Source organism: Anguilla anguilla, chromosome 3 (genome assembly GCF_013347855.1).
Source record: "Anguilla anguilla isolate fAngAng1 chromosome 3, fAngAng1.pri, whole genome shotgun sequence".
NCBI lineage: Eukaryota > Metazoa > Chordata > Actinopteri > Anguilliformes > Anguillidae > Anguilla > Anguilla anguilla.
Window position 1 is genome coordinate 64167619 of NC_049203.1, and position 23780 is coordinate 64191398.

The window sequence follows — 23780 nt, forward strand, 5'->3', positions numbered from 1 at the left end:
AAAATGGTACCGGTGCATGAACCGATACCTTCTTTTAAAATAAAGATTTTTTAAATTGCAAACGCAATTGAAATGTAACAATTCAATTGTTTTATAGAATTGTTAAACTATAGTTTATACTTATACTTTATTCTGTTTCACTTTTGGCATTTTGAAGTTTGATGATAGCTAGCTAGCTAGCTAGCTTGCTAACGGTATCTGCTGTCCCTGACTGAGTGGGCAGTGCGAATGTAACATCAGCTAGTGAAGGCATGGGGCAGTGGAATTATGTCAGTGGGTACCGATCCAGTAGGTACTGCTTGTACGGGAACCAGTGCCATAGTGGTACCGGGTTTCAGTGTTCTACCCTAGTGCTGTCCCATTTTTCATTTAGGGTGCCCTTACATGTGTGTAATTACATTGTAATAACATGTATTACAGGAGACTGTACTAATAAACTGAACAGAAATAATAATAATTTCTATGTAGAAGTAATGTTTGTAAGCACTCAATATTTGATAAGTTACCCTTTAGCGTACAGAATCTTTGATGTGTGGTAACCAGATGTTGAAGTACTGCAGATATACCTGGACAGGATGCCAGTTTGTCTGATACGTATCCCCAAGTCATCTGAGCATCAAACAGAGAGGGAAAGGGGTACTATTTTGGGTCAGGGCACTGTCAAGCAAAAGCCAATGCATTTTAAATGCTTCATGTTATGAAAAATGTATGCTCTGCAAACTCTCTCTCTCTCTCTTTCTCTCTCTCTCGCTCTCTTTTAGTGTGAGTCTTATGTACATTTCCTTTCTAAATACTTACTTTTCATTTGCTGGTTCAGAAAACTGGGGAGAATGCAATCAGATCTGGGTATTTCAGCTTCTGGTGATGGAGTATTCACCATTAAGGCCTCAATGCGATTAGCTGTGCAAGCTTTAAACCTGTCCTCCCACCAGTCCGTGCAGTCTATAAGCGATATTATAGTGCCATTATCATCATCATTTGTTTTTAGACTAGGTTCTGCTGAAAGAGAGAGAGAGATAGAATGGAGATTATTGAGGGATTTTAACTTTACAATGAATTTCATTATGTCCCCATGTGAACCAGTTCAACTGGGATTCCCTTCAGCATCCTTAGGTTTGCCTTTTAACTGTTTATTGATCACTTGATGAACACCCTTATTCCCGTTAATTTGTCTAAGCCATACACGAACATGTAACATGTACACCGCGTGCTTACGAACAGCCCTTCTCTTCAGTGTTAGGCTAATGTTTGTTCGATTTTGATGCCATATTTGATGATAGGGATTGTATTAAGTCGAGTCAATTTCCAGTGACATTTAATGTTGCAGCTGTTAAATGGACATTTACCTCCATAAAATCGCTTGCACTGGTCCTTGCTGTATTGGTTAATGTCCCAGTTATTTAAAAGACTCACCAAGTTCCTATTGGAACATACTATATGTAATTTAATCACCGTTCTTATCTCTATAGAATTTATTTTTACTTCAGTCAGAGTAAGACTTTTAATTAACTCATAGCCTACTGGGGCAAGGTACGTCACAATAGGCTAATGGGGGTACACATGTACTCAGGCACTGAACCAGCCACTTCCAAGAAGTTTTGATCATGACAAATTTAAGGTCAGGTTTCAATTCAATTTGATAATTGACTTCAACACACATTGTTGTAGTTATTCAATGTGGCATATACAATTCATATACATGTTTGAACCCACTTTAAATATATTTATGACTATATATATGATTTTCCTCAAAATAAAGGTGGCTCAAGTGCATAAAATGGATTTGTTTTGCAGACTTTTGCCCATCATTTTACCATCATTATTAAAACTACTCTTGGCCTCCATGTTCTTAGGGATGATGGTGTCAGTGAAGGGTCACTGCTGCTGGGGTTCACGAATAAGCTTAATAATACTAATGATGATAATAATAATAGCAGTGTGGCGTCATACTTGACAAGGCGTTTAAAATAATTGAATGAATGATTAAATGTAAAAAAAAAAAAAAAAATTCAGCCTGAGGACTAAATAGAAACTTCAATTGTCATGCTTTCATTTATTCATTTATTTATTCATTGTAGCCTACTTTTGCGCATATTTGCTGTTCAGAATGATTTAACTAGCCCGCATCCTGAAATATAAATGTCTTCCTCTTCAAGACTTCGGGTCTTCTCTGCCCACCACAAGGAGGCGATAGGTATTTGATTTTTAGAAAATAACCCCCCCCCCCAAAAAAAAAAAGAAAAAAAAAAGCATTACCACTCTCTAGCTTTACACCGGCATTCCAGTATTGAGCTTTGTAGAATGCAAGTATTCCCAAAATTGCGCAACGACCGAATTATCGGGCACTCCATTGAATTACTGCACTTTCATTCCTGGTGCTGAAGAACAGCACCCTCGCCGAGATTTCCCCTGTCACTGTATTCAGACGCGAGTGTAATGAGAGAACGCGCGGGACTGGGAACTCTTGCAGCACGCTCTTCATCGATTTCTGGACCCTGCACAGACAGACCCTACACCACTGCAAATCAGACGTGGGACTTTTCCCAAGCAATACGAACGGCTCGCCTGATAAGGGGTGATACATCGCGGGGGAAACTAGAATACGTGGAAAATGCAGCAGTGCCCCTCTTGCGCAACCGAGTGAAGGATTCCGGAAAAAATGGAAGTTATTCGTGTCTGTCTAAAGTAGAGGCGAGTCTTCAAAATCTTAGCGGGCTGAATGATAACACGAAGAACCGCTGAAGTAACTCCGAAATCTGTTCTACCCAGCTGAGATTTCATTTGGCATTTACAGAGGAATTACCCGAAGCATTTGTGTTTATTTATTCACGGAAACCTGTATTCATCTGAAGTAAGAAGCAGCGTTTACCACAGTTGTAATTTATTCGTATGGTCGGTAAAGTGTGCATATGCTGTTTTGAATATTCTGGAAAAAAAACATTCAAGATGAGCTGATTTGCACCATGAAACGCAACTAAAGCATACTTTAACAAGTGGAGATATCTTACAGAAAACATCTTGGTTGGACGGCGAGTCAAAGGATATTAGTATCAGGTAAGATGAATCGAAGTCTTTTTCGAAAATTGTTTAATTGTGTGTGTGTGTGTGTGTGAGAGAGAGAGGAGGGGGGGGGGGGGGGGGGGGAAGAAATAGAAATGTATGCCTGCGCGCCGGCGTGCGAACACACGTAAATGCATGGTATCAAAACAGATAAGTTCCTTATACCACCAGATGAAAGGTAGTAGGCAATTGCAATGATAGTAGGCATGCATACCTTGTCGAATTTAGCCTCTGAAATCTGTATATACCGATTCATACTTTCTCATAAGATAAATAAGCTTACGTATTAATTGCCACCTCTTATTTCCTTGCATGTTCACAAGATAGGAGTAACGGTTTCACGGTGACATCAAATTGTCTTTTGGACAGAGGTGGTGGTGGTTTGTTCAATATCCGAGTTAAACACTAATTATAGGCTACTCTTGGTTCTCAAATAGCTTAGACATCGCGCATTTTTTTGAAGTAAGTGAACTCTTTTTGCTGGTCCCTATGCTATTTATTGAACATTCGTGGATAAATTTACACTTAGGGGTAAATCCAGACTTAGGCTATATGGTTGTGCGCGGTTATAGTAATTTGTAAGATGAATCAAGCAATGGGTTTTATTTAACGTCTTTGATTTCCCTTTAATCAAATCACAGTCTCTCTGAAACCGTAAAACACAAGTAGCCTACACAGCAGACTAATCATAGTTTTGTATCACATCCTGTCCTTTTGCCGAAATATATTTGTGGTCTCAGACCTTTTAAGTTGCCACAGGGCTGAAACTACAGGCGCACATCAATCCAGATGAGAAGCGGGCTGCCGGTGATGGAGTCTGTCTGGCCACATTGATTTATACAATAAAGTAACTCCATAGATCAGGCTCAGGACTGGAGATCGACTTTGGCCAGACTTTAACTGTCACTTTCAGCGTCGCTGCACATCTGTAATGCCGTAGGAGCAACGCGGGTAGAGCCGAGAGGATAGCGCTTACGAATCCAACGGGAAATGAAGGATCGCAAACCACGCGCCTGTTCCCGAGACAATTTGGGGGAAACTCGCTTTATATTGCGCAGTTATAAATTTGACAATTATAAGATAATGGGTCTCCCAAAGAAGCATCATTACCGTCAGCAGCATCATTCGTTTTCGCCACCACCTTTTCGAGATAAAACCACTCTGCAGACGTGAGCTAAGCAACACTTATAGCCTACAATCTGAAAGAAAAACGCACTTGCTATTCACCCGTCATGAGCTGACAGGACCGTTATCAAACATTTCAAGCAATGGGACCCCTTTTAGATAAGGTTATGTTTAATGTCTAATTTTGGGATGAGGTCTCTATTTCTTTCTTTTCTTTTCTTCACTGCGCACTATAGCAGGTGGACTACACCGTAATATATTGCTCTATAAGAGACACTAGAGCTTTGCTACAAAACTACCCACTTGCAGATTTCTGACTGGCGGCTGAATATACGCTATGTGCTTTAAGACACAACATCTGGCAATTCATACGAAAAGTTAAGCCCTTTTTTGCAGCAGTTTTGATGAAGAGTTTTACGGCTAACAGAAAGAAAATAAGTAACGTTAGATGGTAGTGACGAACGTTCCTTTCCCTAAATTATAGTCAAACATCAGCGATTGAAAAGGAAGGTGGAGTTGTACATAAAGCGACCTACTCTATGCTGGATCAGGAAATTGTGGAGGGCGCAGTAATAGGCTTCATATCTCAGTTTATTCCAAAGCGTTCCTTTTATATTGGTCATGTTGCATAAGATAAGTCCAGTTCATTATCTGATATCACAAATATCTGATATGGAAATATGTGGGTAATATTGTGAGATCTAACACGAGGGCTCCACCGAGTGTACAGGGGCGGATGGGTGCCCTTGGTCGTTAGATTCTGTAATAAAGAGATTGCGAGATATTCAGAAACGGTTCTTGTCTGTAATGTCTATATGAAGAGAGAGAGTCAAAGGTACCCCTCGTGGGTTTGACAGGTATATGCGGCACTCAGACATTTTATCACAGATTGCTTTTTATTTAACAAAATTTTTTTAGAACATTTCAAAGAAAGTACGAGGCAGAGCGCAGTGATTTATAAATCAGTAAGTTGGGCGAATTTAAACCGAGCAGATTATGAGCAAGATACACCGCTGATTAGTCTGTCCTACACTCACGTTGATCTGCCTGCAAATTACATGTTAGATTATAAAACTGAGAAACGTAATCAGTTGAGAAAATGACATTTTAGTTTAAAAATACTTTATAAATAACTGTCACTTAAAATGTATTTAAGATAAATATAAATGATTATTTTGAAGTTGAAGACAATATAAATGTATTCAAAAGTGTGAAAGTATGAACTGCTCTTTGTGCAGTAGTTACAAGAAGATACAGAACAAGATGCAGTGTTTGTGCGTATGCTGTCTGTGAGCCAAAGATATCCATCATGTTTTTTTAGCCAAGAAATATACTGTTGAACAAAAGCTTTCCTGTGCTGGCAAAGTTGCAGGAGATTTGGCCTTGGCCTGCCCTTGTTGACAAGTTCCAGTTTCTCCTCAAAAGTCCTTCTGTAAAATGGCACTGATGGCAAATTTGTGACAGTGTCTGCCTCTCCTGACACGTCTCTAAATCTGCAAGCCAGCTGCCTTCAAAACCCCTCTCGCAGAACTTTGGAAACTACTGCTAAATGCACAAATATGTACGATCCTGCTTTGTCCCTGTGCTATCCCCTGCTCCAGAATTACCTCTCAAATCAAACAGGGGATTGGATGAAGCCCAAGCCATTCTTTTTACAGGGCTAGTTGCAGAGTAATAGGACCACACAGAAATACAACATCTGCCATCTCTTGACTTGTAGCCGGCCAAGCAAAGTTCAGTTACTGTGTGCAGTGTACCTGTACCTGAGGGTCCTAGCCATGAAATAAGTTTGGCTGAGTGCCTCCTTTCCTAAACAGTACAGTAGCAAACATTACCCCAGTCAAATAGCGAAAAGACTTGCACTACTATGAATGAGATGCTCAAATATACACAGACAGGTGATTAGGAAATGCCAGGGTATACAAAGTCATGGGATGCAAATGGGTCTTCACGGAAGTCTGCGTTACAGGTCGCCTCGATCTGTGCATGCTTTAAAATTCTTTTTATATCAATTTTTGATGGTTTCAGATACTATCTGACCAGACAAGAGGAGTTCTGTTGAAGATGACTTATATTTTGTTCAGCCTGTGCTCCAGTGAAAATAGAGCTGTTCCAACTGCATTGCAAACTACAGTGGAATGCCATTCTATGGTCACAGCATACACACCATTGTTGCTGTTGACATGCACAATGGTACAAGTACATGATTGGAAGTTTTTCTGCTGAGGGTTACTAACGCTAAAGTGCTAATACCATATACAAGTGTACTGCTTATAATTATAAATACTGCTGTTGGCCCTATTGCAATTGCCACTATCTTCACCATTGCTAGCATTACCAGAGCATTGAGCTATGTCTGATGGATTGTCTGTCTTAGTCCGTATTTGCCATATGAAGTAGACCTTTTTTTGAATTATTATGCTTAAGGAAGCTAACATTGGATGCTCTTTGTGTGGAAGAGAATGGGTCTAATGGAAATTACTAACTGTCATGCCAAACCTTCACATACATCTGCTCTCCTTTACAGTCACCTCTTGCATGAGGAGTGAACTGGGATGAGGCTCCATTTTCACTCCCTATGACAAAATTTACCAACTGCAGTATACATTTATTTTTACCAGTTTCACTTGGGGGATGGATTTCACTGGGGAAAAAAACCCAAAACATTTCAGTTTTCACAATCTCCTTGTTAGTCAATACAGAATCATTCCAATCTATTTATCTCGGCAACGTGGCCCCCAAGGGCCATATACTGCAGCATTCGGCCCAAACGGGGAAGATACAGAACGCTCCGGGGATAGAAGAGATGGCCGGGAAAACTAATGGCGGAAGTTTACCTCCTGTGTCCTCGAGAGAGAGAGAGAGAGAGAGAGAGAGAGAGAGAAAGTGAGAGAGAGAGAGTTCCAGTACCCGTGCTACAATACGGGCTCCTACAATATCGGACAAAAAAAAAAAAAAACGGCGACTAAATGAAAACAGATGGAGGCGCGGATCCCGGAGAGGGGACCGGCTCGCCTTCGCCGCCACCATTTATCATCGTCAACCTGTTCATCATGAAGACTTTACTTTTAAATGGAGAGCCAAGCGCAGGGATCCTGGCTGAAATACTAATTTATGATGTTCGTGGAGAGGGGGAAAAAAAAAGGAGCTCTTCGGGGTTTATTGTCGCGGTCCAAACCCGGGCCTTAAATTGGTTTCCACCAGATGCCTTTTATACGTGTGTCAGCGGGTAGCAGGCCACCGCACCTAAGCAGTGCTACTCGTGCAGCGGTGACATGTTTATATGCATAATAATTGAAATGTAGTTGTCATTAGGAATAAGCCTTTCAAAGAGGGGAGGGACGGTGGGTGGGTCGGTGGTGGGGGGGGGGGGGGGGGTGGAGGGGACTGGCGACATCAGTCCACTGCAAGCTGGGGAAGAAGTTGTTTATGTAAACATAAATCACAGCCGAACTGCTGAGAGATTCTTCCTCTGCGAGCCGGCCCTCCTCTGAACATGGTAATAGCTTTAACCAGAGGCTCAATGGATTTATTCGCATGAATATTGTAAACAGGCATTTATAATTAAGTTTTACAAGTGCAAATCCTGTTTTGAAGCGTGCTTATAAGATCGCCGGATGGAATGAAAAACCCAAAGGGAAAGGTTACTTAGCATTTTAATGGCCTGCACAGTGGATGAGGCTATTCCGGAAAATGGAATAAAATAAAGATTTAGAGGGCAGCGCAGTATTTCTTGTGCGGCTCGATTATTGTAAATGTGTGACCGTGTACCGTGTGTCGTTTTGGACGCAGCCGACGGCTGCTTTGACCGCTGGATGAAGTCGTGACCGGTCAGAGGATTTTGTTTGTCCGGTGTTATGTAATTGTTTTGATTATATGATTGTCATGATGGCCAGTTTTACCTCTAGAATGGTGTGCTGAGTGTGCACCGTATAAAGAATTTTGATTACGATGTCCGATAATTTTTCATCCGTATCTGCTGATGCTGGTTTTAACCCTTAAAGGTGTAAGATCATGCATATATGATTAGAATGCAATGGAAAATTCTAATGTTGATGCAACAATCACTACTGGTAACTGAAAGCAGTGATGTCCTAGAACACTAACTTTGGGGGGAAAAAACATTCTAAAAAACCTTCACTTCAAACTGTTGAAGGAGTTCTGTTTCTGGCCACACATGTAGTCCTGTCTGATTGTCCCACATGTCATTTGGAGCATCTGTTGAAAAAGCAAAGAGATGGTATCTTATGTTAATGTCTTGCACATGAAGGACATCTATGTGATCAAATCAATTGCAGCATAATTGTATTTGCCCTTTATAGTGCAATACCTGCCTTAGACCTGTTTCAAAGCAGTCTTCTCTGCTTTTGTAGCATTGCTAAAGGTGCAGTTTGAAAAGTATAGCACATTTCAGTGCTGCGAAGATGTACTGGACATTCTTTTCAAACCAATCAGGTTTTTCCTTCATATTGTCCATAAAGGTGTAGTTTGAGAAGTATGCACACCTCCATGGCTCTGAATTGAACCTAAACCTGTTTTTTTTATTATTAAAAAATATGGACCCTGTTTTGGTGACGATAGTAGTGCAAACAAACACCCGGGCACAAGCGAAATCGTTCATTTCCATTGCAAATGGAAAAACGTTCAAACCAGTTTGGTTATTTTGCGGCCCCCGATAGAGACATTGGCATCCGCTTTGGGGCGGGTCGCGACAGTATGGAGGGTGTGCCAGAGGATACATTTAGCTCGCTGCTAATTCGGTATTCAGTTATTTGTTTTAGATTTCAGCCCGCCCGTGCCACCTTTTTAACTCGAGCACAGATGCTCGGCGCTATTTTCGGTTCCGTTAGCAATGGGCACACGTGAACATGTGGGGTAGACAAGCACTCACAAAAGGACTGTTTGAGATGGCCGTCAGAGAGAGAGAGAGAGAGAGAGAGAGAGAGACCGCTCTATGCAAGGCAAAAGATATGGGTCTGTTAAATATATGTTGGCACAGTAGAACCTCTTAAGATTAACGTATTGGGAATGATGGTTCTTTGAAAATGAGATGTTGCTATGGTAACTATGGTAAGAATTTTAATCCTTTCATTGGAATTGCTATATTAGTATGCTTATATTACTACTTAAATGACTTTAATTTAAAAAATACTACTCTAATTTTGTAGCCCTAAACCTTAAACTAACATCTTTTCACCACTTCAATTCTTTAAATGCGTCCATACTGCCATATATACACTGAAGCAATTCCAATTAATATCTTGCTCCTGGGTGCAGTAGAGCACCTCTTGGGAATCTAACCTACAACCTTGGGCGTAACAAGCCTGTTAAAGTTCCCTAACTATAACCTTTACACTGCTTCCCAAGATATCATGATGTAGTCTTTTTTACATTGGAATCGTAGTGGCTGCAACAAGTGCCTGCACATAGTTTTATGTATTACTGTGCAGCAAAATGTCCTTTGCTAATTCAACTCTAATAGATGGCCTGTGACTCAAATTGGGACCATGTGTACTTCATAAGAGTTGATTCAACGCTGAACATTTTTCCTGTGTGTCGGTCAAGAGCACGGTAAATGAATAGCGGTCGGCCATGTCTTTCTTGAATGACCAGTGACTGCGTAGCATGACACCTTCGATTTGAAGTATCCGATAGGTAATTGAATAGTAGCGCGCACAGGAAGTCATCTGAGTCAAAGCTCACGCGTAACGGACATTTTAATTTATTGGATGAGTTGAGTGCGGCTCTCAGTGGGAGCAGCAGCTCCATGGATGTGGTTTCCTCAGTGTGATGAGAGCCACCGCACTGTGTGACGCGTGAAGTTGTAGGCCAACCAAGTTAATAACGCCAGCCTTGCAACGGTGATCTTCGGAAAATGGATGCCAGCCATTATGTGCTATAAATAGCCTCAGAAGCACTGCAGGGGGGGGAGTCCTGCAGGAAACCTGTCAATTAAAGGTGCCACCTCTCAACTATAGGCCGTTGCCTAGTGAAATCTGGCCCTTTGACCCGCCCACTGTCTGAGGACCAGCTCCAGTGATTTGCTCTGCCAGCTTCCGCCTGAAGTTCTGCAGTCCCATTGGACAGCACCGAGTCTGTGTGTTGTGGTTACTGTACATTCGTGGCTGTAATTAAGCTTGCTGAAGATGCAGGAAGACAGGCGTTAATCATCTTTCATTATCACTTATGTTAGGCACTTCAGTTAACATTAGTTTTTTTGGTGTGTGTGTGTACATTTTCTTTTAAAGGAAACACTGTTGTGTGGTTCCTTTACGGATTTTTATCACATCCTTATAAAAGAAACCGTTTAGTTATACAGTTTGATCAGTAAAATAAAACCCTGTCTTCTCACTAGCTGATTTGTAAATTAAATCAAACACAGATACTAATGTGATTTCAAATGGGTCATTAAGTATACCAACCATATCTGGTTTCAAATGGCGTTGTAGTAAATCAGTGAACGCACATACATTATGGATAATTATGATATATTAATGAGACATATGGTAATTCCATATGGAGAAGTCACTGCTGGTAAATCTCTACAAACAAGGGGTTTTGGAGCAGGTCGTACCCAACGCATATATCATTAATTTTCTCTGTGTAAGTGGCTCCTGCTAGTTCTGTTAACCTTTTCCTGTTTAAGATGCAGCTTTCGTAGCATTGCATAATAATAAGAGCGGTAGGCCAATGAGCGGGAATGTTTATCAGGAGGCATAATGCATATCTCCACACGACGAATGTCTCCAGGGAACAGACACCGTGTCAGATCCATGTTGGAAGAGGGAGCCGGTCATATTTCTGGAGTGTTCACTTGCGTGTCTTAGCCGGGAAAGATTGTCCTTCTTAGCTCAGAGAGTGGCTACTTTTGCACAGTTTCACAAGAGCCATTCCATCTGCCATCTTATTGGCTGCTGCCACTGCTCCTTAGCCACTGTAGCTGAGCGGGTCACTGGAGAAACCGGGAACAATCTGTGTGAGCCGTCCTCGGTGGCCGGGGTCCGACTGGCTGACAGTACTGCTGAAACACGGGGCCATGAATTATTCATGAGCACTGTACTGTTTTGGGGCCCGTGAGCATCCAGATTTTCCTGCATGACTGGAATTTTAAAAAGTTTAGAAATTTTCACTTGAATGGGCATTTTTTAAATTTAAATTTTTATTAGTTTTTTAGGTAATTTTTTGTGTTGTAGATTTGTGTTCGATTTTTAAAAAAATAATTGTTTTGTGTTGTAGATTTGCGAGTGATTAGGCGTTATTTACGAGCGTCCCCGTGCGGCGTAGCGGTCCGTCTTGTGCACCGTTGTTTCCCCACGGATGAGAGTTTTCGTTCACCCTGCCCTCAAATCGTCCAGCTCAACAGACACTGGAGCGGAACTGAGGGAGCTCAGGAGCGGAATTCAGCCAAGTGAACGCCGCTCCTGGAATTAACGAAAGAAATGCTAATGAACCGAGTTAGCACGCTGCTAAACAGACCGTGTCGATGCGTCTCCCGAACCGAAGCACCTGTCCACTCGTCACACAAGTCCTCTCGACCTAAAGCGCGTGGGCTTAATTCCGTCCTGCTCATGACACAATGGGCATTAATTAAACAGGGCTCTTGTCGTCGAATGTAAGTAGACACAAATACAGCCGCGCTCACGTTTCCTGAGAGGCCAGAGGATTCCTGTATGTGTGGTTTTTTTTTTTCTTCTTCTTTTCAAAGGCCACTCGCTGTAGAGACCGTTTCCCCGCTGGCGCTGATTTTATTGGAAGTGGCTTAATGGTGCCACGACGTGTGTCCCTTCCACCTCTGTCACTTGGATACAGATGTCCTGGCCTGGCATTCAGGCTGGAAACACCGCATCGGGCATTCCGAGTCTCCACAAGACCTCTTCGACTTGAAAGATTTAAAAAGGATTCGCCTGCATAGAACACATCGCACGTGATCTTCTGTGTATTAAACCTGCCGTCAAGAGGCCATGTGACGCGTCATTTAATTTAGTGATCTTTGGGAAGAAATCAGTTTTTTCTTTTTTTTTCTCAGAAATGACTAGTATAAGAATCATACTAGTCTGCTTAGCCAGTCTAGGTAACAAATATATATCTCAATGTCCATGAAGTCAGGGACGGCGGGGGGGTTGGGGGATGGTCCTCCTATGCCGCCACTTGTGTTGCATAGCGATTATTGGCGAAGAGGTAGATGAAGAGGCAGATGAAGAGGTAGAAACAGTGCAGCGGAGCGTCTGAGCGGCTGCGTCTCAGCGCTCCGGGTCGGGCTGTTTGATGTGGCGCTTATCGGCCTGCCATCCGCTAGTCAGCCGGGAGAATAATGTTCTTTTCAAACTCCGCTCGGTTCCGCCCGAGAGGGAGGCACAGCGCGGAGTTAGGTGTGTGGGGTCAGACAGACAGGAACCCCGCGAGGGGGGGGGGGGGGGTACGGCTCTTCGGCCTCGAACCTCGCCAGGCCCCCGTCAGCGCTCGTGATTGACGTATAATCTCAGGCTCACCGAAGGCTGCTCAGGTTCGGGCTCACGGCCCCCCGTCACCCGCCCGGCTGCCTTTCGGCGGGCCCTTCCTCCGCCGCCGCCGCCGCCGCAGCATCCAGAGGTGCATGCTGGGATAAAGAGGGAAATGGAGGGGGATCAGTGAGCTCGCGTGCGAGGTGCTCCTGCAGCTGAATGAGCCTTTCCGTGGAAGCAAAGGGAGCCTGTTTAACACAGAAAGCTCCGGTAGCACAACGGGGACAATTTAAGTGCAGATATGTTTACTGTGTGACTGACAGGGTGGGCGGGCCTTCAGCTTCACCATTGGTGAGATAATTGCAGCCGGAGCCGTGTAATTATTCCTGGCTACTAATCAAGAGATTGATGTGCCGCTGAATGCCTAAAAGCAGGCATTGATTCTCGGCGGTCTGTGAGTGTGCGTGGGCAGGGGTTGGTTTGCATTCGATCTTTAGTGGTTAACTGGTTATTTAAAAAAATAAAAAATAAATAAATACACGTTTTCTCACTCCCAAATAAATTTTTTAAGGAAATTATCACTCGGTTGTGCGTGCCATTTAGCCTACTTTCGACATGCTGTTTTAAAAAAAAAAAATAACACGTTGGGCCGACTTGAATTGCGAGGGTGAAAATCTGGCGCCAGTCCGCTTGCTGAAAGGCCCTGACGCGCGCGCTGGCATGACATCCGTGTGACGTGGCTCGCCCCTTGCGTGCGCTGCACGCCATGCTAACGAGCTGCGCCGCAGAGTGCTACGGCAGCTGCTAATTGCTGTGACAGAACTCCTCGCTGCATCTTCCCCAGTAGCCTCCCAGCGCTGGCCCAGCGGCGGCGAGGCTTGGCGTGCGGAGCGGGCACCGTGGCACGGGCTTGCCACAGCTGCAAACCCCCCTCCCCCCTTTCTCCCCCAGCTCTGCGCATTTTCCCCGAGCTTCTTCAGATTAGCGCTTCCTGCTAAGCATGGGCACAGAGAGAGAGGGAGAGAGAGGGAGGGAGGGAGAGGGTGAGAGAGAAAGAGTATGAGAGAGAGAGAAAGAGCGAGAGTGAGAGAGAAAGAGAGCGTGAGTGGTAGAGAGTGAGAGAGGGAGAGAGAGTGGGAGACGGAGGGGTAAGAGAGAGAGAGGTAGAAGGGAGAGAGAGAGTGAATGAGTGACAGAGTGGGAGATGGGGGGAGAGAGAGACTGAGGGAGAGAGACAGGTAGAAAGGTGAGTGAGAGAGCGTGAATGAGTGACAGAGAGTGTGGGAGGGGGTGAGAGAGTGGGAGACGGGGGGAGAGAGAGAGAGAGGTAGAAGGGAGAGAGCAAGAAAGAGGGAGGGAGAGATAGAGAGAGGAGGACATGTTCTGGCGGGCGGGCGAAGGCTGGAGCATATGTTTCCCTGTCCTGTGGCTCTGTCAGGGAAACGATCTGACACAAATTATTAGTCATCTCGTTAACGGCAGTGCTTAACCTTCTGCGGCTAGGTTCGACGCGAGAGGAACTTCGGTTACCGAATTTTGCACGCCCGCACGTGCGGCTCGATCCGCATCCGCCGCTGTCTGCACGCCCGGCGTGTTTTACTGACCCGCGGCAGGGGACCGGGAGTGACCTGTGCTCCTGTGATTTTGTCAATTCAGTGTCAACGGTTTTTAAGTTCAGCGTGTTAGCGTGGAACTGTCATTTGAAGTTTTTCATCCATAACAGAGCACCAGAGGAGAAAGACACACTAGTGATGCTAATGCAGTGTCAATGTCAGGCCTCACACTTGTAGGATATGAAGACCAGAAATGAGTAATTCACGACTACAAATCTAGTAATATATCTGTAATGGCCGAGTGTCATTAATGGTAACAACAAGGAATCAGAAGGGAAATAAGCCCTATTTACTGCAACAACCCCTCTGCAGTCGGGAAAGTAACATTATTTAAAGTCTCATGAATCCTTGTTAAAATGTCATCCGCTACCTGCAGCGGGCTTGAAAATATTCGGGGAGTTATGCGGACGAATCGGACGCCGGTGTGTGAAGGTCAAGGCCTGATTACAGCCCCTGCTTTAGTTTAATGTGCGAGCCTGAAGCCATCATCTCCACATTGATTCCGCTCAAACATTGGAAAACACCGTATCGACTGGACAAGCCTCACTCCCTTTTCTGATTCTGTGTGTGCGCACCTGTGTGCCGTCGTGTGGGTAGGTTTCTGTGTGTGTGTGTGCATGCGTGCGTGTTTCTGTGTGTGTGTGTGTGTGTGTGTGTGTGTGTGTGTGCGCGCGCCTGTGTGCATGCGTGTGGCTAGGTTTCTGTGTGTGTGTGCGCGTGTGTGTCTGTGTGTGTGTGTGCGTGTGCGTGTGTTTCTGTGTGTGCGTGTGCACGTGCGCGTGTTTCTGTGTGTGTGTGCGCGCGTGCGCGCCTGTATGCATGCGTGTGGCTAGGTTTCTGTGTGTGTGTGTGCGCGCCTGTGTGCCATCGTGTGGGTAGGTTTCTGTGTGTGTGTGTGTGTGTGTGTGCGTGCGTGTTTCTGTGTGTGTGTGTGTGTGTGGGTAGGTTTATATATATATGTGTGTGTGTGCCCGCATACGTGCGTGTGTGTTTATGTGTGTGTGTATGTGTGCGTGTCTCCATGCTTGTGTTCGTGTGCGGCCTGCACGCACGCACGCCAACGTCAGTATGCAAGAGTGAGCGGTGTCAGCTGCACCGACTGCTTGTGTGTACGGTATCGCACTGGAATATAATTTTGTTTGTTTTGCACAAATTCCTAAATGGCTTTCTTCCGGGGGGCTTCAGATGAAATGGCTTTATGGCAGGACCGTGACTGGAGGGCTCCCTTCTGGCGAGCGGGCCCTTTCGAAAAGGTGCTTGTTCTGCACGATCTTCACAGGAGGCAGGGAGACTGGCGCTGTTTTAATATCCTATATCCTGCGCTGTGGAACCTGTACATTATCTGTGTCAATGGTTCCTATGGCTGTTTATATTGGAGGAGGGGAGTGTGTGTGTGTGTGTGTGGGGGGGTGGGGGGGTAATGCAATCTTCCTGTTTTCATGCATTTTTTTTTTTTTTCTTTAGTGGCTGTTTGCCAGAAAGTGTAATTGAGAGAGAGCGGCTCAAGCAGCTATTGACCGCGGTGGTGTCCTGCTACATCTCCATAAGGAATAAATGATGAGGACAATATTGAAAACAGAACTCGGGTTAGTCTACTTATCGGGCTTTTTTGTCACCGCGGTGACAGTGCGGCCTGCTCAGACGAAGTCCGCCAGCCCTTATTTAACAGGACGAACGGAAGGAATAGCTACTTTTGTCTGGAGTTGTTTGCGGTGTCCTCACCGTCTGAAATTCATCAAGCCTGCGGGCAGTCGGTTTCACTCGCAGGAACTCAGTCAATTTCAGGCTTTGTGTATCGGCTGAAGCTAAATTGATTGTCGATACATTATGCAAACTTAGGCCTGGGCTTCTTTTTTTTATACTGCAAACAAACGTGCTTCCGAAACTTCAGAAGTGTGATCTGAATTGCAAAATAACTAACGAAACGCATTTGTATTTGATCATGGCGACAGTACAGTACATCAACCAAAAATAAATAAACAAATTAAAAATCGATGAAAAAGTATCAACCAAAAAATGTTACAATTTATTTATGCTATCCTCTCTTTATTTTTATGGAAGTCACACTATCCAGTAATTGAGATTGACATTTGGAAAAATTGTCTCAATTGCTTATAATACGATTGTATTGCATCAGCTGGTCCTGGTTTTCAGAGCATTACATAATGCCGTTGTGGTCACCCATACATTATGTGTTCCTGCCAGCTACTTTGTGGACTCAGGAGAAGTGATACATGTACAAAGATTTGCATCCCAAAGTCTCTGCAGTGAACACTATCTTATTTTGCAGTGTAGTGTGTGCATCTGTTCTTCAACAGTTTTTAAAAGCATAGCTAGACTCATTTGAATCGGAACACAGAGCTGATTTAGCAAAATTGAACAAACTTAGAATTGCTTTACGCTTTTTTTCACCTGAGAATATATTTTTATCTTTTTTTGGGTGCTTTAAGAAGAGCTTGGTTTTGACATTTCTGTGTTTTCATTCTGAATATTTCTGAAAGCTCTAAATCAATATTTGATGTGCTACATCAGCAGAAGTTTTGAGCTCATATGAGCCTTCACTCTGCTCAGTCTAGCGATAACACATTTGGATTCTAATAAGTAGGCACAGAAACTAGGCCGTTAAATTTTAGCTGTCAGACGAGTACCATGTATGGCTTTTTTTTTTTTACTGTTACTCACATACAACACAGCCTGCTTGCATACAAACACAGCATACTGCTTAGAATGTAGTTCTTTGCATACATTATTTATTCTACTTTTGTTTATTTTGCTGCAATGTTTTCACTGTTTCATTGTTTGCGGATTACATTAAATGCATTCGACCTAACCGGAACACTGTTTGTTTGCAACACATTTAAGAAAAAAACGGTACGCTTACTATATGCATTGGATTTAACCCGTTAAGGGTTAAATTGAGATACCAATGGTATTTTTCATTTTCTGATATAATACACCAATATTTTATTAATACAGCACCATAAAAATATAGCTGCAACCAACATTAACGAACACGGGTCATGGTGCCTGTGATTTAACAACCATAGAATAGTTATGTGGCCTACACACAAAACAGACTAGCTAGCTATCTGTAAGCAGGTCTGTCTTTTTAAACAGCAACTGAAATATAAATTCTAATGTGTGTTCCTGTAAACTCTCTCTTAAAAAAAGACAGGTCCAGGATGTTCAGTAAACAGCTCGGTTTGTCTCCCTACTGAGGACCCTTCATTCATAATAACTGAAGGAAACATCACAGAAATGGAAAACTGTAATACGGTTGTCTATAAAGCAGACGGCTCCGCTCATAAATGTAATCGAGGCTATCCAAGTGCAAATAAACGCTTCAGAAATACATTCAGCATATGGTCCGCTTGCATATACCATGCCAGTCAATCTACTTTAACCGACTTTTCGAGGCTTTATTAGGGAGCTGAAATGTTATTACGAACACGCCTTCGTTTGAAGTTTCATTCTGCCAACACTTGCGTCATCGCAGTCAGCGCTTGCTAGCTGTGCCTTGGTGTCTGGGTTGCTGGGACAAACCTGTGCTCTGCTGCCATTGTGCTTGAGAGGGAAAAAAAGTGTCTAAGACTAATATACTAATGGTGGTTTTACCATCAGTGGTAGCAATTGGCCTTGAAATGGTCTGTCATTAAAAAAGAGTAGGTTATGTGGGTACACACACACACACATGCACGCAAACATATATCCTCTCCTTGTTAGAAACTTGTTAGAAACCTGCACGTCAAGGACTTTTGGTGTGTGTGTGTGTGTGTGTGTGTGTGAGAGAGAGAGTGTGAGTGTGTGAGTGAGTGAGTGAGGTCATTATGTAGTTAAAGAGTGGTGCTTGTTATATCATGTATACACTTTAACCAAAATATTAGACCATTCTCTCAGGTGACTTATTTTGCTGATGCAGGTCAAAACTCAAAACTTCTTTCACATTCAGGGGGGAAAAAAAAATCATTTGAGAGAGTGGAGGCAATTTCTAAACCGTGTTTTATTTAGCGGAATGAGCTTATTAGTGTCCATTTTCTGGACGTGCTGATCAGCCTTTTTAACAGATTTCCTACGTCTTGACGCGCCGCATACGCTGGCAGTGTGCTCCACAGCAGGAGGTGGTTATTTTAATAAGGCGGCTAATAGTGGGCAGGATTGACAGGGGCTGCGAGACGACGGGGTAGGGGGGGTGGGGGGTGTGTGGGGGTGGGGGGGTGGGGGGGTGTGTGGTTTGTGGGGGTGTGGGGGGGGCGCTTGAAGAGCTGACACGAGTCGCCATGGCAGTGGATGAAGCCAATGAAGGCCTCTGGCAGCGTGTAGGTGGACGCTGCCGGATGGACTGTTACCAAATAGGGCAGTCTCGTTTTCGCCGGAGATCACTGGGGGGGGGGGGGGGTGAGCATTTAATTAGGAAAGGGCCCGGTCTTACGGTTCTTATTTATGGGTCCAGGGTCGGTGTCTAATGCATGCGTGAGAGCGCTCCCGCTCTCAGCTCCACGGGACAGTTAATAACGCATTGCGTGCGCGCGCGTTCACCCTTAATGTGTGATGCGTGGCCCGCTTCTGATTGGACGGTTATTTGCGCGCTTTCGAACGCGCCGGTTGGAAATTTTTTTTTGCTGAATTGACAATGCGGAGGGCGTAATTGCTTTGATTGACATCAGCTGTTCTGCGCCCCCCCCCCCCCCCACCCCCCCTTTGGCGTAACTCAGCCCCGCATCTCATAAAAGCTTCCCCGCACACCGCAATTAATGTGCGGCTGAGATTCCCCCTGCGAGGCCCGTTTCCAGTGCACAGGCGCAGGCGCCCCCCCCACCCCAACCCCCCGCCCCCCGGCCATTGATTGCGGTCCCGCCTGTGACTCCGCTAACCCAGGAGAAGGTGAGAAATGTGGGGTGGGGGGGTGGGGGGGATCGATACGGCGGAATCCGATGGACGAGCCCCGGGTGTTTTTCAGCCTGTCTCCTTAAACGTCCCGCCATCTTCGCCCCGGGGTTGTTTTACGGCCGCTTAATGGCGGCGTAATGGTGATGTGTGGCGCGCAATTAGTCTCCCCGCCGAACAGGTGCGGCGGCATCCATTACGGTGAAGATTATCAGCCGCATCTCTAAATGTTCTCCCGTGCAGTGTGGGATGGGAGTTAGGTGCGGCGGCATCCATTACGGCGCAGATTATCAGCCGCATCTCTAAACTTTATGCCGCCTCTCTGACCGTTCTCCCATGCAGTGTGGGGTGGGAGTTACTGTTCACTGTGTTGGGCTATGAATGACTCCAAGCTGACGTACAGTTAAGGAAACTAAACGTGGTAGTGGGTACATTAAGATGTATATTGTGATAGAGAAAGTCACATGCAATTGTGCTCTCCGTCAACGCATTCTTCTCTGAAAACATCTGCTCTGTCTTTGTACTGTACCTTGTGTTCCAGGTACTGTGTGCTTGTCTAAATGCTCAAACTACCTTCTTGATTCAGGAAAATGGATGTCGCAGGAACAAAACAGCACAATGACCAATGCAATGTTTACCATAATATTACAGTATTATTGGTAGCGATATATTTTTATATTTTTAATTTGGTCTAGACAAAATCTTCTGTTCCCTTTATTTTAATATGATTGTGTCGGTCGTTAGCACTGTGTATACAGCCTTATCTTCCTCCGAGACATCGTCTGCACATTGCTTTGTCTGTGTACTGCACCAATAATTGAAGCAATAAAGTTAACTGAGGCGGGATTTAACGCGGCCAATGGTAGCCAGACTTTGATCAGCACCACCGTGGATCACTCGCAAAGGTCTGTTCATCTTCATCCGTCTGCTGTTGCAGGGGATACAAGCAGATAGGTAGGAAGGCGACTGATCTTTCAGTGCGTGAGTTGTTACAGTATAACATAGCATAGCATAAAATAACATGACATAGCATAGCATAGCATAGCATAACATAACAACGAGAACAGACCATTCAGTCTAACAATGTTCGCCATTTTCCTGACTAAATTAGTTCTCTGATTACCTACAGACTAGGTAGTATCTAAAACCGTATTGTGTGGTCATCCTCTTGTTGTTAGAAACTGGGAGAAATACAACGGGGCACTGCACCTGAGGGACCTTGTGTGTGTGTGTGTGTGTGTGTGTGTGTGTGTGTGTCAGTGCAGGATTGAGGGGGGTTGATCTATTACAGCACAATCACTTGAAGCTGAGGATAGGGTTGTCTGAAACAGCAGGCCATGCCACCCCACTGGGGGCTGAGACCACTGGGCCTATGGAAACAGCAGCCATGTTAACCGTCTGAGCTGCTCTCAGATTTCATGCAGTCTAAGTTGAGTCCCTCTGCCCATTACCCCTCAATTTAAAATTCAATTTGAATTCATCAGCTTTGATAGGCAACCTGAGACTTCAGCACTAGGGCCTTCATTATGTCTTCTGAAGTAAAGACTACCCTGAGAATCATAACAGTTTTAAGCCAAGAGATCATGTCGGTGCATAATTTGCTTTGGGATTCCTTGGAAGGAGGCGAGGTTTAGCTATTTACCTGTGTGGGGCGTTTTGCACTGCAGCGAAGGGGGAGGAGATTTCTGGCACATGCTCGTTGCGTATCGTGTTATTTGTTAAGTGGAGTGGAGGAGCCCTTGAGGCTCGAGCTTCATCGTGACACGAGTGCATTAAAGGTCATTTCAGCCCCCTAAAACCACTGTCAGGTCAGGCTTTCAGACTTCATTCCTTAACCTTAAACGAGAGGGCAGTTTGCCACAGCATGCTGCTCAAATTTGACCTGAACAAGGGCCTTTTGCACTTCGCATGGCATACAGTAAACAAAAAGTGTATGCTTTGCGCTGGAATCGTTTAACGGAATCGGCTAAATATTTCACGTAAATTTACCTGGAAAGATGGCCAAATGGACTCCTGTCTGTCTGTCGGTTTTTTCAAACATGAAAATAGCACCCTGTTTTTATTTATTTTTCCTCTTGTAGCATCTCTTAGTAGAGAACCGCACCGTTTACGGAGCATTTCCCTGGAGTGCTCATCTGCTTTATGATCATTGGCATTCACAGCAATATCCCCATGTGTTCTTGGCTCCTACTACTACCCCCCCCCCCCCCCCCCGACCCTTACCTCGCACCCAAATATTGACCAGCTGGGCTCCCCCACCGAACCACCAGCCCCCCCCCCCCCTCACCCCCACCCGCTCGCCCGCCCTGAGCCTTCTTCGTATTCTTAACGCGGCCTATAAACCTTTCTCCTGCCGCCGCGCGTGCGTTTACAGCGTTTGCTTTTGATGTGGCTCATATCGCGAGCGGTGGAAAAAGAAGAAGCTGTGGGGGGGGAACACACAAAAAAAAGAAAATGGCGCGCTCTCCCGGTGATTTATGTTGGTCGTCTCCCGAAGCGTAATTTACATGCTTCTTACACCATGTAACGCCATGGCAACAATTCAACTTTATAATTACGATGGAACTTTTTCCCTCTCTCCCTCTCTCTCTCTCTCCCTCCCTCTCTCCCTCTCTCCCCCTCTCTCTCTCTCTCTCTCTCTCTCCCTCCTTCCCTCTCTCTCTCTCTCTCTCTCTCTCCCTCCTTTCCTCTCTCTCTCTCTCTCTCTCTCTCGCCGCTGACAGCAGGTGAGGCGAGTTCAAAACAACGATGCCCTTAAGGTTGCGGCAAAGGTGAAACCGAGCAGTGAAAGATTGCTTTCCCCAGGTGGCCAATGGCAGCGCAGCAAGATTCCCCGGGTTTGTCACCGCCTTGGCAACCATTCATAATTTCAGAATTTAATGCGGGGCACCGAGGACTCTGGCTCCTTACGCCTGGGGAATTGGCAACGTTGTACATTTTAGTCATTTAACAGGTGTTCTTATCCGGAGCGACTTGGCTCTCGCGGCTCGCATTCTTTTACATAAAATCTGTTCTTACAGCTGGGTGTCTTTTACTGAAGCCACTCGGGGTTGCGTTCCTCGCCCGAGGGCCCTGTGGCAGGAGCCTCCGTCCGGGAATCGAACCAACAAACCCGCAAGTTTCGGCGTGCGAGTCCAGTTCTGCGTCGGTTACGCTGGATCGCTCCGGCAGCTTTAGCATGACACTTTTTTTTTTTTTTTTGCTTCGAGTACGGCCCCGCGCCTGCGAAGGCGTAGTTGATTGCGGTGTGCGTTTTTCTGCGGCAGAGCGAGCGGAAGTCGATGTCGCAGACGCGCAGGTGTCGTTATTCTTGGTTCGCCGTAGCTAAGTGCCTCCGCGCTCTTCGGCCGTGCCGCGCCATCCATCTCTTTGATTAAGGAATGCAGAGTGAGGCGTGCTTCGGAGCGCATCCACAGTGAGCGTGGGCGCCATTTGTTTTGAAGGGAATTGGACATCGCGGCCTTGGCTCGCAGACTCAGGAGAGCTCTGTCAGTGGGGGGAGAGGGGGTGGGGGGGTGGGGGGCGGGGGGGGGGGTGGGGGTTGGAGAGAGAAGGGAAGAAACTTTCAGAAGACAAGAGAGAGAGAGAGATAAATACAGAAAGGAGAGATGCAGGAGAGGAGGGGCCTCATGTCTGGCACACTGATAAATGCACTGGCGTGTGGCCTGTGAAATGACGTGTGTACCTGTGGAGATCACATGAGCAAACCATCCCACCCCCCCACCCCCCTTACCCTCCAACCCCCATCCATCCACCCCCCCACCCCCCCTTACCCTCCAACCCCCATCCATCCACCCCCCCCACCCCCCACCCCCCTTACCCTCCAACCCCCATCCATCCACCCCCCCACCCCCCACCCCCCCTTACCCTCCAACCCCCATCCATCCAACCCCCCACCCCCCTTCTCCTCCAACCCCGTCCATCAACCCCCCCACCCCCCCACCCCCCCTGCCCGCCTCAAATTCCAGGAGGGCTGCTCTTTCTCAGAATTGATAAAAAGAGTTCCTGCTCCATCCACAATGTGCACTCAGGCCAGTACACACAGTCTTATCGCGCGTCCTCTTGTATACGTTTAGAGTCCGCATACCTTCGCCTCATTTGATGAAATATAAATGAGCTCAGTTTCCAGGGCCTCATCGCTGGCTGTTCCCCTCATTCCACCCGCAGGATCCACCGAGGTGGCGGGTGACTGCGAGACTGAGTAGATTTATTAGGCTCAAGAGAGCTTAGGAACAAGGAGGAAGTACCCTCTCTGCCCGCCAGCAAGGCACGGCACTCAGAACAATATTAGGCCTGATTTTATTAGCTGGAAATTATCCCCACTTACAAGTAATGAGGAAGGGATTTGTTGCATTAATCAGAAGAAGGATCAACTTTTTTTTCTAAGCCATCACTCAGTTCTCTATTAGTGGGGTTTGCTTGAGGGGGCGGAGGTGGGGGTGGGCGGGGGGGTGGGGGGGGTAATGGTGGGATGGTAGTGAGTGAGGAAGAGAGCGTGCAAAAATGACTTTTTTTAGCTCTGTTTGGAAAACATTTTTAGTGCGTGCTACGTGTGGTGTTCTTGCACGTGTATGAACCTGTTTGTCTACTGTATGTATGTGCATCTGTGTGTTCATACATACTGTCACCTATTATTATTATTGCACTCTTTCTTAGT

The 23780-nt window shown here is 45.5% G+C and overlaps 1 protein-coding gene across 3 annotated transcripts in view; it reads left to right on the forward strand.

Annotated features, from left to right (window-relative positions):
- il1rapl2 (interleukin 1 receptor accessory protein-like 2) overlaps positions 1-23780 on the forward strand; it is a 323388-nt gene that overhangs the window by 73797 nt on the left and 225811 nt on the right. For 2 of the 3 annotated variants that reach the window (XM_035407900.1, XM_035407899.1), the window contains exon 1: positions 2263-3054. The exons of the other annotated variant lie outside the window; for it this stretch is intronic. The gene's annotated coding sequence lies outside the window, so the exon portion shown is untranslated. Of the gene's footprint in view, positions 1-2262; positions 3055-23780 lie in introns of those variants that run through there. 3 annotated transcript variants of the gene reach the window in all.